The sequence below is a fragment of the Amblyraja radiata genome, chromosome 49 (assembly GCF_010909765.2).
Source record: "Amblyraja radiata isolate CabotCenter1 chromosome 49, sAmbRad1.1.pri, whole genome shotgun sequence".
NCBI lineage: Eukaryota > Metazoa > Chordata > Chondrichthyes > Rajiformes > Rajidae > Amblyraja > Amblyraja radiata.
The window spans coordinates 1,182,413-1,195,560 of record NC_046004.1 but is presented as its reverse complement, the minus strand read 5'-3'; the positions used below and the strand labels follow the sequence as shown (position 1 = coordinate 1,195,560).

The 13,148-nt window shown below is 41.6% G+C and overlaps 1 long non-coding RNA gene across 1 annotated transcript; it reads right to left on the bottom strand.

The window, feature by feature from the left end:
• LOC116968971 lies at positions 1 to 10,757 on the bottom strand. Its single transcript, XR_004410577.1, has 3 exons — positions 10,427 to 10,757; positions 3,247 to 3,250; positions 1 to 13 (listed from the first exon to the last, which is right to left on the bottom strand). It is a non-coding gene; the product is annotated as an uncharacterized LOC116968971 (long non-coding RNA).
• Between the last annotated feature and the right edge of the window lie 2,391 nt (positions 10,758 to 13,148).

Below are 13,148 nucleotides of genomic sequence, written 5' to 3'. Positions count from 1 at the left end.
CCCAGTAATCAGTCTGGTGAACCATCTCTGTACTCCCGCTATGTCTTTCCTCAGATTTGGAGACCAAAACTGTATGCAATACTCCAGGTGTGGTCTCACCAAGACCCTGCACAACTGCAGTAGAACCTCCCTGCTCCTATACTCAATTCCTTTTGCTATGAATGCTAACATACCATTCGCTTTCTTCACTGCCTGCTGCACCTGCATGTCTACTTTCAATGACTGGTGTACCATGACACCCAGGTCATGTTGCATCTCCCCTTTTCCTAATCGGCCACCATTCAGATAATAGTCTACTTTCCTGTTTTTGCCGCCAAAGTGGATAACCTCACATTTATCCACATTATACTGCATCTGCCATGCATTTGCCCACTCACCCAACCTATCCAAGTCACCTTGCAGCCTCCTAGCATCCTCCTCACAGCTAACACTGCCCCCCAACTTCGTGTCATCCGCAAACTTGGAGATGTTGCATTCAATTCCCTCGTCGAAATCATTAATATATATTGTAAATAGCTGGGGTCCAGGCACCGAGCCTTGCGGTACCCCACTAGTCACTGCCTGTCTTTCTGAAAGGGCCCGTTTACTCCTATTCTTTGCTTCCTGCCTGCCAGCCAGTTCTCTATCCACATCATTACTGAACTTAAGTTTGTATACTAATCTCTTATGTGAGACCTGGTCGAAAGCCTTCTGAAAGTCCCGATATAACACATCCACTGGTTCTCCCTTATCCACTCTACTAGTTACATCCTCGAAAAATTCTAAAAGATTCGTCAGACATGATTTACCTTTCATAAATCCGTGCTGACTTTGTCCAATGATTTCACCACTTTCCAAATGAGCTGCTATCCCATCCTTAATAACTGACTCTAGCAGTTTCCCCACTACCGATGTTAGACTAACTGTTCTGTAATTCCCTGTTTTCTCCCTCCCTCCCTTCTTAAAAATTATTTTATAATTCTTTATAATTCCCTGTTTTCTCTCCCGCATTTCTTAAAAAGTGGGATAACATTAGCTACCCATCAATCCACAGGAACTGATCCTGAATCTACTGAACATTGGAAAATGATCACCAATGCATCCACTATTTCTAGCGCCACATCCTTAAGTACCCCGGGATGCAGACCACCAGGCCCTGGGGATTTATCAACCTTTAGTCCCATCAGTACACCCAACACCATTTCCTGCCTAATGTGGATTTCTTTCAGTTCCTCCGTCACCCCAAATCCTCTGGCCACTAGTATATCACGAAGATTGGTTGTGACCTCCTTAGTTTAGACGGATCCGAAGTACCTGTTCAACTCATCTGCCATTTCCTTGTCCCATTAATAAATTCACCTTTTTCAGTCTTCAAGAGTCCAACTTTGGTCTTAACTATTATTTTCCTCTTCATATACTTAAAGAAGCTTTTACTATTCTCCTTTATATTCTTGGCTAGCTTACCTCGTACCTCATCTTTTGTCCCGGTATTGCCTTTTTAGTTATCTTCTGTTGCCCCCTAAGCATTACCCAATCCTCTTGCTTCCCACTCATCTTTGCTACGTTGTACTTCTTCTCTTTTATTTTTATACTGTCCCTGACGTCCCTTGTCAGCCATGGTCACCCCTTACTCCAGTTGGAATCTTTCTTCCTCTTTGGAATAAACTGATCCTGCACCGTCCCATATTATTCCCAGAAATACCTGCCATTGTTGTTCCACCGTCATCCCGTGCCGAACAACTTTTTTCCCTTAGTCCCACCTGCCTGCACTCATACCATAACCCTCCATTCCCTTCTCATCCATATGCCTATCCAATTTATTTTTAAATTATACCAACGAACCTGCCGCTACCACTTCCACTGGAAGCTCATTCCACACCGCTACCACCCTCTGAGTAAAGAAGTTCCCCCTCATGTTACCCCTAAACTTCTGTCCCTTAATTCTGAAGTCATGTCCTCTTGTTTGAATCTTCCCTATTCTCAAAGGGAAAAGCTTGATCACATCAACTCTGTCTATCCCTCTCATCATTTTAAAGACCTCTATCAAGTCCCCCCTTAACCTTCTGCGCTCCAGAGAATAAAGACCTAACTTATTCAACCTATCTCTGTAACTTAGTTGTTGAAACCCAGGCAACATTCTAGTAAATCTCCTCTGTACTCTCTCTATTTTGTTGACATCCTTCCTATAATTGGGCGACCAAAATTGTACACCATACTCCAGATTTGGTCTCACCAATGCCTTGTACAATTTTAACATTACATCCCAGCTTCTATACTCAATGCTCTGATTTATAAAGGCTAGCATACCAAAAGCTTTCTTTACCATACTGTCTATATGAGATTCCACCTTCAAGGAACTATGCACGGTTATTCCCAGATCCCTCCGTTCAACTGTATTCTTCAATTCCCTACCATTTATCATGTACGTCCTATTTTGATTTGTCCTGCCAAGGTGTATCACCTCACATTTATCAGCATTAAACTCCATCTGCCATCTTTCAGCCCATTTTTCCAAATGGCCTAAATCACTCTGTAGACTTTGGAAATCCTCTTCATTATCCACAACACCCCCTATCTTGGTATCATCTGCATACTTACTAATCCAATTTACCACCCCTTCATCCAGATCATTGATGTACATGACAAACAACAAAGGACCCAACACAGATCCCTGAGGCACCCCACTAGTCACCTGCCTCCAACCCGACAAACAGCCATCCACCATTACCCTCTGGCTTCTCCTATTCAGCCACTGCTGAATCCATCTTGCTATTCCTGCATTTATACCCAACAGTGACACCACCAATTTACCCATTCTCCCTCTCCAATTGTAGATTAAACCTGACCATATTATGGTCACTGCCTCCTAATGGCTCCTTAACCTCAAGTTCCTTTATCAAATCCGGCTCATTACATTACACTGAATCCAGAATTGCTTTCTCCCTGGTAGGCTCCAATACAAGCTGCTCCAAGAATACATCACAGAGGCACTCCACAAACTCTCTTTTTTGGGGTCCAGTATCAATCTGATTTTCCCAGTTTACCTGCATGTTCAAATCTCCCATAACAACCGTAGCATTAACTTTACTACATGTCAATTTTTTACTCCTGGATCAACTTGCACCCTCTTTTCAGGCCATTGTTTGGGGGCCTGTCTATTAGTCCCATTAGGGTATTTTTACCCTTACAATTCCTTAGTTCTATCCATACTGACTCCACATCTCCTGTTTCAAAGTCACCCCTTACTGAATTGCATTCCTCACCTACAGAGCTACCCCACCACCTCTGCCCACCTGTCTGTCTTTTCGATAGGAGGTATACCATTGAATATTCAGTTCCCATCCATGGCCCTCTTGCAGCCATGTCTCTGTAATTCCCACAACAAGCCGTGCGTATGAGTTTAGTTTTAGTGTTAGAGATGCAGAGTGGAAACAGGCCCTTCAGCCCATCGAGTCTGCGAAGGATATTTAAAATTAAAAGGCTGTTTAAAGTTCACAAGCTGAACCTTTATTTAAGAAAATCGAATTTGAAGGAAAGGTGAAAAATTATAATGAAAATGTTCCCAAGAGCTGGCGACATTCCGGGGAGCACTCAGTAATTTTGATAACCAATTCGACAGAGATTTTTGGGTCTCCAATTCATGGTTCATAGATGCAAAAAGTTGCGTTTACAAGTGAAGCTTTGACAACCCTATTTTAAAAGAATTTTAAATTAAAAGTAGTCCACACCCCATCAACAATAAAAGCATAATTAGTCCAAAACTGAATAGATTATTCTACAGAGGCATCGTTTAAGACTCGGCTGTACACTGTTCTGCATCCAACATTCCTAAAGCACTACCATAATTACCTTGTTTAAGAAAGAACTGCAGATGCTGGAAAAATCGAAAGTAGACAAAAATGCTGGAGAAACTCAGCGGATGAGGCAGCATGCATCTAGATGCTGCCTCACCTGCTGAGTTTCTCCAGCATTTTTGTCTACCATAAGTAACTCACTCCCTTCACCCAGGAGCTGGGTATATGGAACAAGCTGCCAGAGTAAGTAGTGGAGGCTGGTACTATGGCATTTAGAAGACATTTGGACAGGACTATTTGGATTAATTGTCTGTTTCTCAAATATATACTGAACTTTTTTTGCTGTTTAGTATGGGTTTTACAGTGCAATATGTTTACATATCCGTTGTGCTGCGATGTAACCCGCTCCATGACACACTAAGGAGCACCTTCAGCAACAGACGAGTTCCACCAAGATGCAGCACAGAACGCCACAGGAGATTCTGCTTCCCCGTGGCTATCAAACTGTACAACTCCACCCCCTTCTGTTGTGGAGTAGACTGACTACCCCCCCTCTCCCTCCCCAATATTCGAACATCCCCAATCCTTTCCATTTGTAACTTTAATTTCATGTTTCATGTTTGGTTTAGTTTAGTTGAGCGGAAACAGGCCCTTCGACCCACCGGGTCTGTGCCGACCAGCAATCCCCGCACATTAACACTAACCAGCAATCATCCCGTACACTTGCACTACTCCACACACTAGGGACAATTACAATGTTACTGAAGCCAATTAACCTACAAACTTGTACGTCTTTGGGGTGTGGGAGGAAACCGAAGATCTCGGAGACAACCCACGCAGGTCATGGGGAGAACGTACAAACTCCGTATAGACAGCACCCGTAATCGGGATCGAACCTTGGTCTCCGGCATTCACTGTAAGGCAGCAACACTACCACTGCGATACCATGACCACCGTTATCTTGTGTTTTATGACTGTTGGCAGATCAATTTCCCTCCTTGGATAGATAAAGTTCTATCGTATCATAAGTCAGTGTTTAATTGTTCATTTTGGGACATATGACAATAAAACACTCTTGATTCTAGACAGGTACATGGATAGGATAGGTATGGAGAGATATGCAGCAAATGCAGGCAGGAGGAACTAGTGTAGATGGAGCATCTTGGTCAATGTGGGCAAGACAAAATGTGCAGGAACAGCAGATGCTGGTTTACACTGAAGATGGACACAAAATGCTGGAGAAACTCAGCGGGACAGGCAGATTACAACTCAGCGATATGAATATTGATTTCTCCAACTTCAAATAACCCTTGATTTCCCTCTCTCGCCTTCCCTTCCCCCACCCTAGTCCTCCAACTCGCTTCAATGTCCTGTGAAATGTCACCTATCCATGTTCTCCAGAAATGCCGCCTGACCCGCTGAGTTACTCCAGCACTCGGTGAAATGTCACCTATCGGTGTTCTCCACAGATGCTGCCTGACCCGCTGAGTCACTCCACCTTTTATCTTGGTCTATTAACAGATTCAGATCTACCTTAGAACTCCTTTTGTAAGTCTGCGTGACGCTCTCCTTTTTCACCGGCATTCTCGAAACTCCTTGCTTGGGTTATTCATCCACACCGTGAACGTTAGAGCTTCCACCTCTAGTAGCTGCCAGCTGTTTCTATGCCTGGCAGAATGGGTATGCTGCACCCACTTCAAGTTGACAGATGAAATGGAGCCCGTTTGCCAAGTTGACAGATGAAATGGAGCCCGTCTCTCATGGTTACGGATGCAGTTCACTGTGAGATCGCCGGCCAGGCACATTATGAGGTCACCTCTGATGATGATGGTTTACAAACTTGCGATATTACAAATGGAAGGCAGGCCCAGAAGGGAATAAACCACTTCACCATATGACCACAGGTCACAGTGGTTATAACCAACTGGACTCAAGTGTTAGATACAAGGAATTCAGTTCAGTTTAGTTTATTGTCACGTGTACAGAGAAAAGATTTTTGTCACGTGCTAAAAACAGACAGCAGAAAGACAATGCATGATTGCAATCGAGCCATTTACAGTGTATACATACATGGTAAGGGAATAACGTTTAGTGCAAGATAAAATCAGCAAAGTCCGATCAAGGATAGTCCAAGGGTCATCAATGAGGTAGATAGTAGTTCAGCATTGTTATCTGGTTGTGGTAGGATTAGATTAGATTAGATTAGATTATTTAATGACCACACAGTCAAGCTGGTGGAATTCAGGTTCAGTACAGGATGTTACAAGGTAGGCTGATTCCCGTCAAACATAACATAAAACACAACATCTTACAATATACAGTTCATGCATGGGGAGGATATGTGCTGTTATCATAGTGTGTTCAGAATTCGGATTGCGTGTGGGTAAAAACTGTTTTTAAATCGAGATGTCTTGGCGGACAGTGAGCTGTAGCGCCTTCCTGATGGGAGCAGGTGGAAGATGTGGTGTGCTGGGTGGGAGGGATCAGAGGTGATTCAGTTGCCTGATAACAGCTGGGAAGAAACTGTCCCTGAATCTGGAGGTGTGCATTTTCGCACTCTGTACCTTTCCTAATTTGAGGAAGGACATTCTTGCTATTGAGGGAGTGTAGCATAGGTTCACCAGGTTAATTCTCGTGATGACAGGACTGACATATGATGGGTCGACTGGGCTTGCATTCGCTGGAATTGAGAAGAATGAGAGGGGATCTTATAGAAACATATAAAATTCTTAAAGGATTGAACAGGCTAGATGCAGGAACAATGTTCCCGATGTTGGGGGAGTCCCGAACCAGGGGTCACAGTTAAGAATAATGGGTTAGGCCATTCAGGACTGAGATGAGGGATAACCTTTTCACGCAGAAAATCTGTGGAATTCTCTGCCACAGAAGACAGTGGAGGCCAATTCACTGGATGTTTTCAAGAGAGAGTTGGATGTGGCTCTTAGGGCTAACGGAATTAAGGGATATGGGGAGATAGCAGGAATGGGGTATTGATTTTGGATGATCATATCGAAAGGCGGTGCTGGCTCGATGGGCTGAATGGCCTACTCCTGCACCTATTTTCTATGTTTCTACGTCATGGTGAGACCAGCACTCGTAATGTCTGGTCCTGAAGAAGAATCCCGCTGAGTTACTCCAGCACTGTTCCTTCATGGTCTGGCTGGTGTCTTGCTTATATGAAAGTGTTACATTGCCAATGCACACAAGCTCCAACTTTGCTGTTAACATAAAATTGTTGACAGTTCAAGAAATGAGATACGTTGATGAAACCCGAGTGATGGACAAGATAATGCTTCACAGGAGAAAATTAAATCTGCATTGAATTAAAACCCATTTGTAGAAACTAAACTAAAGGAAGATGTTTCCAAAAGTTACGAGCTTGATTATATTACTCCAGAACTGAAGGGCAGGTGGGGAGGTTCTAATGCAATTACCCCCCTTCATTTCATCAACACAGGGGACAAGGGGTTGGCTTAATCATACTTAGATCTGTCTAGAAATAAAATGGAAACGATATTAAATCTGAAGTGTTTTTGTTTTGAGATACAGTGTGACAACGGGCCCTTTGGCCCACCGAGTCCACGCCGACCAGCATTCACCTGTATACACGCACTTTCCTACACACTGGGGACTTTTTACCAAAGCCAATTAACCTACAAACCTGCACGTCTTTGGAGTGTGGGAGGAGACTGGAGCACCCGTAGAAAACCCACGCGGGTCATGGGGAGAACGTACAAACTCTGTACAGAGAGCACCTGGGTCTCCGGCACAGTGAGGCAGCAACTCTACCGCTGCACCATCATACCTTGTTCGGGAAAAATACTTAAAAAGCAGCAGAATATTTTTGACATTGACCAAATGACAGTTGTCTATAGTCAAAGTGTGTGTAGTTTGTTCCTGGCACAAAAATACTACTGCTTTATCAGTTTCACACTTAACTCTATAAACCTAAAGACTCCACTGTTGGAATGCAATTCAATATTTGACAAATCTGAACACCGTAACAGACAGATATAAAGCACACAGAGGGATCACTGGGCTACATTTTCCCTTTGTTGGCCCTAGTGGCAGTGGCAGAGGGTTGTTCTGATGTTCTAAGCCATGCCAATCCAGATATGATTGAATGACGGAGAGGACTTGATGTGCCAAATGGAGAAGGAACATCTCATTGGGTTTTAAAGTTTGCAGAGGGCTAACATACAACTTCCTTAGCATCAAGTGAATTGATCGGCATGGTGGCGCAGCGATAGACTAAGAGTTGCTGCCTTACAGTGCCAGAGACCCGGGTTCGATCCTGACTACGCGTGCTTGTAGTGTGTACGTTCTCCCTGTGACCCACCCCTTTTTCCCAGGACAGAGATGGAATACTAGAGGGCATAGCTTTAACGAGAGTGGGGCAAAGTTTAAAGATGTGTGGAGCAGGTTATAAGAGGTTAGAGTGCACCTTGAGTGTGTCGCCAGGGGTGGTGGAGGCAGGTACAACAGTGGCATTTAACAGGTTTTTGGATAGGCAGGGAATGGAGGGATAATGATAATGTGCAGACAGATAAGGGTTGGCAGATGTGCCATGTTTAGCACCGACATTGTGGGCCGAAGGGCTTGTTGCTGTGTTGTACTGTTCTATTTTCTATACCTCAGGTTATCAATCTTTAACTTTAACAAAGTGTTTGGTGGGGAAAGGAAGGAAATTAGTTAAGACAAGCTGATTTAAACTTTAGGGATATAGCGCGGAAACAGGCCCTTCGGCCCACCAAGACCACGCCGACCGGCGATCACCCCGTACGCTAGCACTACCCTACGCACTAGGGACAATTTACAAATTTTCTGAAGCCAATTAACCTAGAAAACCTGTAGGTGTGTGGAGTATGGGAGGAAACCGGAGCACCCGGAGAAAACCCACGCTGTCATTCGTTAGACGCTGAATAAGCATTTGATCAAGTGGAATGGCCCTACCTCTTTTCTGTGATGGAAAAACATTATCTCGGTGAAAACTCCTATAAACAAACCCAACAACTAGAATATTGACAAATCAAATGTTGTCACCTAAATTTAATGTATCCAGAGGGTGTAGACAAGGATGTCCACATTCCCCGCTTCTATTTGCCCTGAACCACTCGCAGAGAGTATTAGATCCAACTCAGAAATTCATGGGTATAACACTAAACATACAGTTAATAAAAAGTCTTTATGTGTAGACGATGTATTATTATACATCACAAACCCAGAAATTAGCATTCCGAGTTTATTAAATCTCATAACTCAATTTGGTTCATTCTCGGGATATAGAATTAATTGGAATAAAAGCAAATTTATGTCAATAATGGAACGAAACCCGTTTATACTTCAACAGTATCCTTTTAAAATTGCCTAGCAAAAATGTAAATACCTTGGAATCTATGTGACCAAGAAATATACTTATTTATTCAAGTCAAATTTTCCTCCTTTACTTACTAAATTACACAGAAATATCCAATATTGGAGAACACTTCCCATCTCTTTAGTTGGTAGAATTAATGTTATAAAGATGTTTTTTTCCCACAATTATTATACTTATTCCAAACAATTCCGATATATCTCCCAAATAAAATTCTTCAAAAAAATTGATTCAACTGTTAGAAATTTATCTGGGACTATAAGGACCACAGAATAAATAAATAACATTTATGCAAGTCCAAAGTTGGAGGATTAGCTTTACCAAACTTTCTATTATATTGCTGGGTAGTTAATATTAAAAATATTACCTTCTGGCTGAATGACATTAATCAACAACCAGACTGGTTGAGATGGAGAAGGAGGACTGCTCACCTTTTGAAATAGGCTCGATTCTTCTAGCTCCAATTAATTTGAATAAAAAAACATACGGACGAAATCTGATTATACATAGTGCTATACGTATGTGGAAACAATTAAAACCCACTCTAAAATTGGGTAATTTTTCGATTTTTCTCCCGTTTGCATATAACCCTACTTTTAAACTGTTTTAGATAGAGGATTTGTTCAATGGAAAACTCATGGAATTAAAATGGTGGGAGACCTTTACCCAAATGGCATTTTTCTCTCATTTCAGGAACTACAGCAGAAATACGAGTTACACGCTAATAATTTTTTTAGACGCCTGCAATTCAGAGACTATGTAAAACTACATACGCAACACTATAGATTTAGGGGTCCAGAAACCGGGTGCAGGGGCCCCGGGTGGCCTGAACATCGGGCCACCCGGGGCGGCGACTGCGGGTGCTAGGAAGGCCTCGACCACGAGTGAACAACTGGGAAGAAGGGAGGGGAGGCTGGCTGGACTATGGTGCCTTCCTCACCTTGGTGCCACTGTGTTATGTTGTGTCGTGGACTTTCAGTGTTTGTGCTTTTTTTTTAAATTCTATTTTATTTTTAATATGTTTTATTATTTATTATTATTTATTTATTTTTATGATACTGCCTGTAAGGGAAATTCATTTCGTTGTCTCTAACTGAGACAATGACAATAAATTTGAATACAATACAACAATACAATTGATGAATGTTTGAATAGACATCCCAATACAAATAAATTAATATCTTATATTCATAATATCCTCTTAGATACTGAGGTTCCGTCTTCAGAATCATATAGACAAGCATGGGAAGACGAGTTGACTCAATTCATAATAAAAGACAAATGGGATGAAAGCTTACAATATATAAATCACTGTTCATCAAATGCTAGACACTCCTTGATACAATTCAAAATATAATATAGACTACATTATTCGAAGGTAAAATTAAATAGGATTTTTTCAAATATTTCCCCTCTCTGTGATAGATGTCAATTTGAAGCAGCCAACTTAACGCATACCTTTGTAACTTGTATTAAAATTCAAAATTTTTGGGTGGACATTTTAAAAATTATTTCTGAAGTTATCAATATCCAACTGGATCCAGAGCCAAAATTAATAATATTAGGATTATCAGAACATACCACACACCTCACGATAAGTCAGAGACAATTTCTTGATTACAGTCTAATAACTGCGAAAAAATTAATACTAACATTTTGGAAAACACCAGCAGCCCCCACAATTAAAATGTGGATTACGGAAATGACTGAGACCTCGCATTTGGAAAAAATAAGATTTGTCTTAATTGCCAAACCAGACTTTTTTGTTAGAATATGGTCTCCATTTATTTAATTTTTGAAAAAGTACATTGTTTTAATACAAAATCAGGGTTGAAACCTGAGTTTGGGACTGGAGGAATAGTTATGCTCATCATTTCCCAGATCTATCTCCATAATTTTGTTATTGGTAGTTTTCTTCTGTGTCTATTTTTCTTCTTCCCTCTATTACTTTCTCTCAGCTTTTTCTCCCTTTATCTTTATTCTTTAAAAAAAAAACTGAAGCTATGTAAGTAATCTGTAATTAAATTGTCGCTTACTATTATTTGTATAGTATGCTTCTAATAAAAATATATATTTTTAAATTATCATTTTGTTTACAGAGTGCTATGTTTAGGTATGTTACAAAATTTACCTTCAGCGGCACTGCAGTTCTGTCACTGGCTGTGCGCGCGACTTTGGCACCTTTGAGGGGGGGGGGGGGGGGGGGGGGGGGCTGGGTTAAAATGCGTTTTTTCTCCTGCCTGCCGGAGTCTTATTTTCTTGGGGAGCGAGCTTATGCTGAAGATATGTTCCGACTGCCGGTCTGTGAATTTTTATTTTTAAATCGCGGGACAAGTTCAGCGCTGGAGTAAAATAAAAATTAGCTTCTAATGCCGTGAACGCCGACAATGGGGACGGATTTCAGGTACGGGACAGCGAAAGGAAAGCCGTTTATTTTACATATAAACGTGCTTTTTAGGATTACCTTAATCCAAATTTTACGTTGCAAAAAGGTGACTTGGGCCCCATACAAACCGGCAGTATTTTTCCTGCCGATATGGGGTTTAAATTCACCGCAACAGCAACGTTCCAATCGATCGCGTTCCACAAAATCCCACTCACAAGATGATTTAAATGGCCATTCATTTACAGGAATTAAACACTAAATTCCTTCCATTTGGCCTATAAATTAATGAAAATGAGATTTAAAAATCATGTTATATTGTGAATTCTTGTGTGAATGTTATTTAGACACTTAGGCTATTTAAAAATGTTAATCTTTTCTTAAGAAATGGATAGATGTTTAGATCTAGTAATTGAATTTTGTAATTAGCTACAATTGGGTAACTAACTAATTATATGCTTTAATTTCAGGTCATCCAAGTAAGATTGTTTCATATTTGTTTCAGAATGTTTCAATAACTGAAAATTTATTTCAGTTCTCTTATCTTTTAAGAAAGTTATGAGTTTTTGACTGTCCTCGATCACAGCTTTTGTGTTAAGTCAATGGAAAAGCAATAGGGAACAAGATGATAATTTCCGAGTATGTAAATGTCCATAACTTTTTTAATACTGAAGATATGAAAGTGAATTATTGTGTCAAATTAAACTTCTTTTTATGCTTTATCTGATGGGATAAATTGCAGGCTTGATTTTTAAAATCTCAAAATGTTGTAACATTGCTACTATGTTTACTCTGCTATTGTGTTGCTGCAAGTAGGCATTTCATTGTTCCGTTTCGGAACATATGACAATAAAACACTCTTGACTCCAGCTGTCACGTAATATTGTCATCGCTAAAATGAAAGGGCTTCAAGAGTGTGCGTATATAATTCACCGGAAAACTATTTACGAAACATAGAAAATAGGTGCAGGAGTAAGCCGTTCGGCCCTTCGAGCCTGCACCGCCATTCAATATGATCATGGCTGATCCTCCAACTCAGTAACCTGTACCAGCCTTCTCTCCAAACCCCCTGATCCCTTTAGCCACAAGGGCCACATCTAACTCCCTCTTAAATATAACCAATGAACTGGCCTCAACTACCTTCTGTGGCAGAGAATTCCACAGATTCACCACTCTCTGTGTGAAAAATGTTTTTCTCATCTCGGTCCTAAAAGACTTCCCCCTTATCCTTAAACTGTGACCCCTTGTTCTGGACTTCCCCAACATCGGGAACAATCTTCCTGCATCTAGCCTGTTCAACCCCTTAAGAATATGGAAAACACGCGTGTATATAATTCTCAATGGTGGAAATGAGGAGTTTGTGAACAAACAACAAGAGAAGGTGCATTGGTTTAATCCGTGGTGGACATTAGGACCCTGCAAACACACAGTGGCGGAGCTGTGGCTTCTCCTCCAGCCCCGCCCCCGAGGCCGGAGACTCTCTGGCCCGCCCCTCTCCCGGGGTAGAACCCGCCCCTGTGATTGACGTTCATCCGGACCAATCGATGAGCCGTCACCGCTTCTCCCGCCATTCCTGCTCTCGCCCGTCAGCCCCGCCCACGTGACGGGTCTGTTGGTC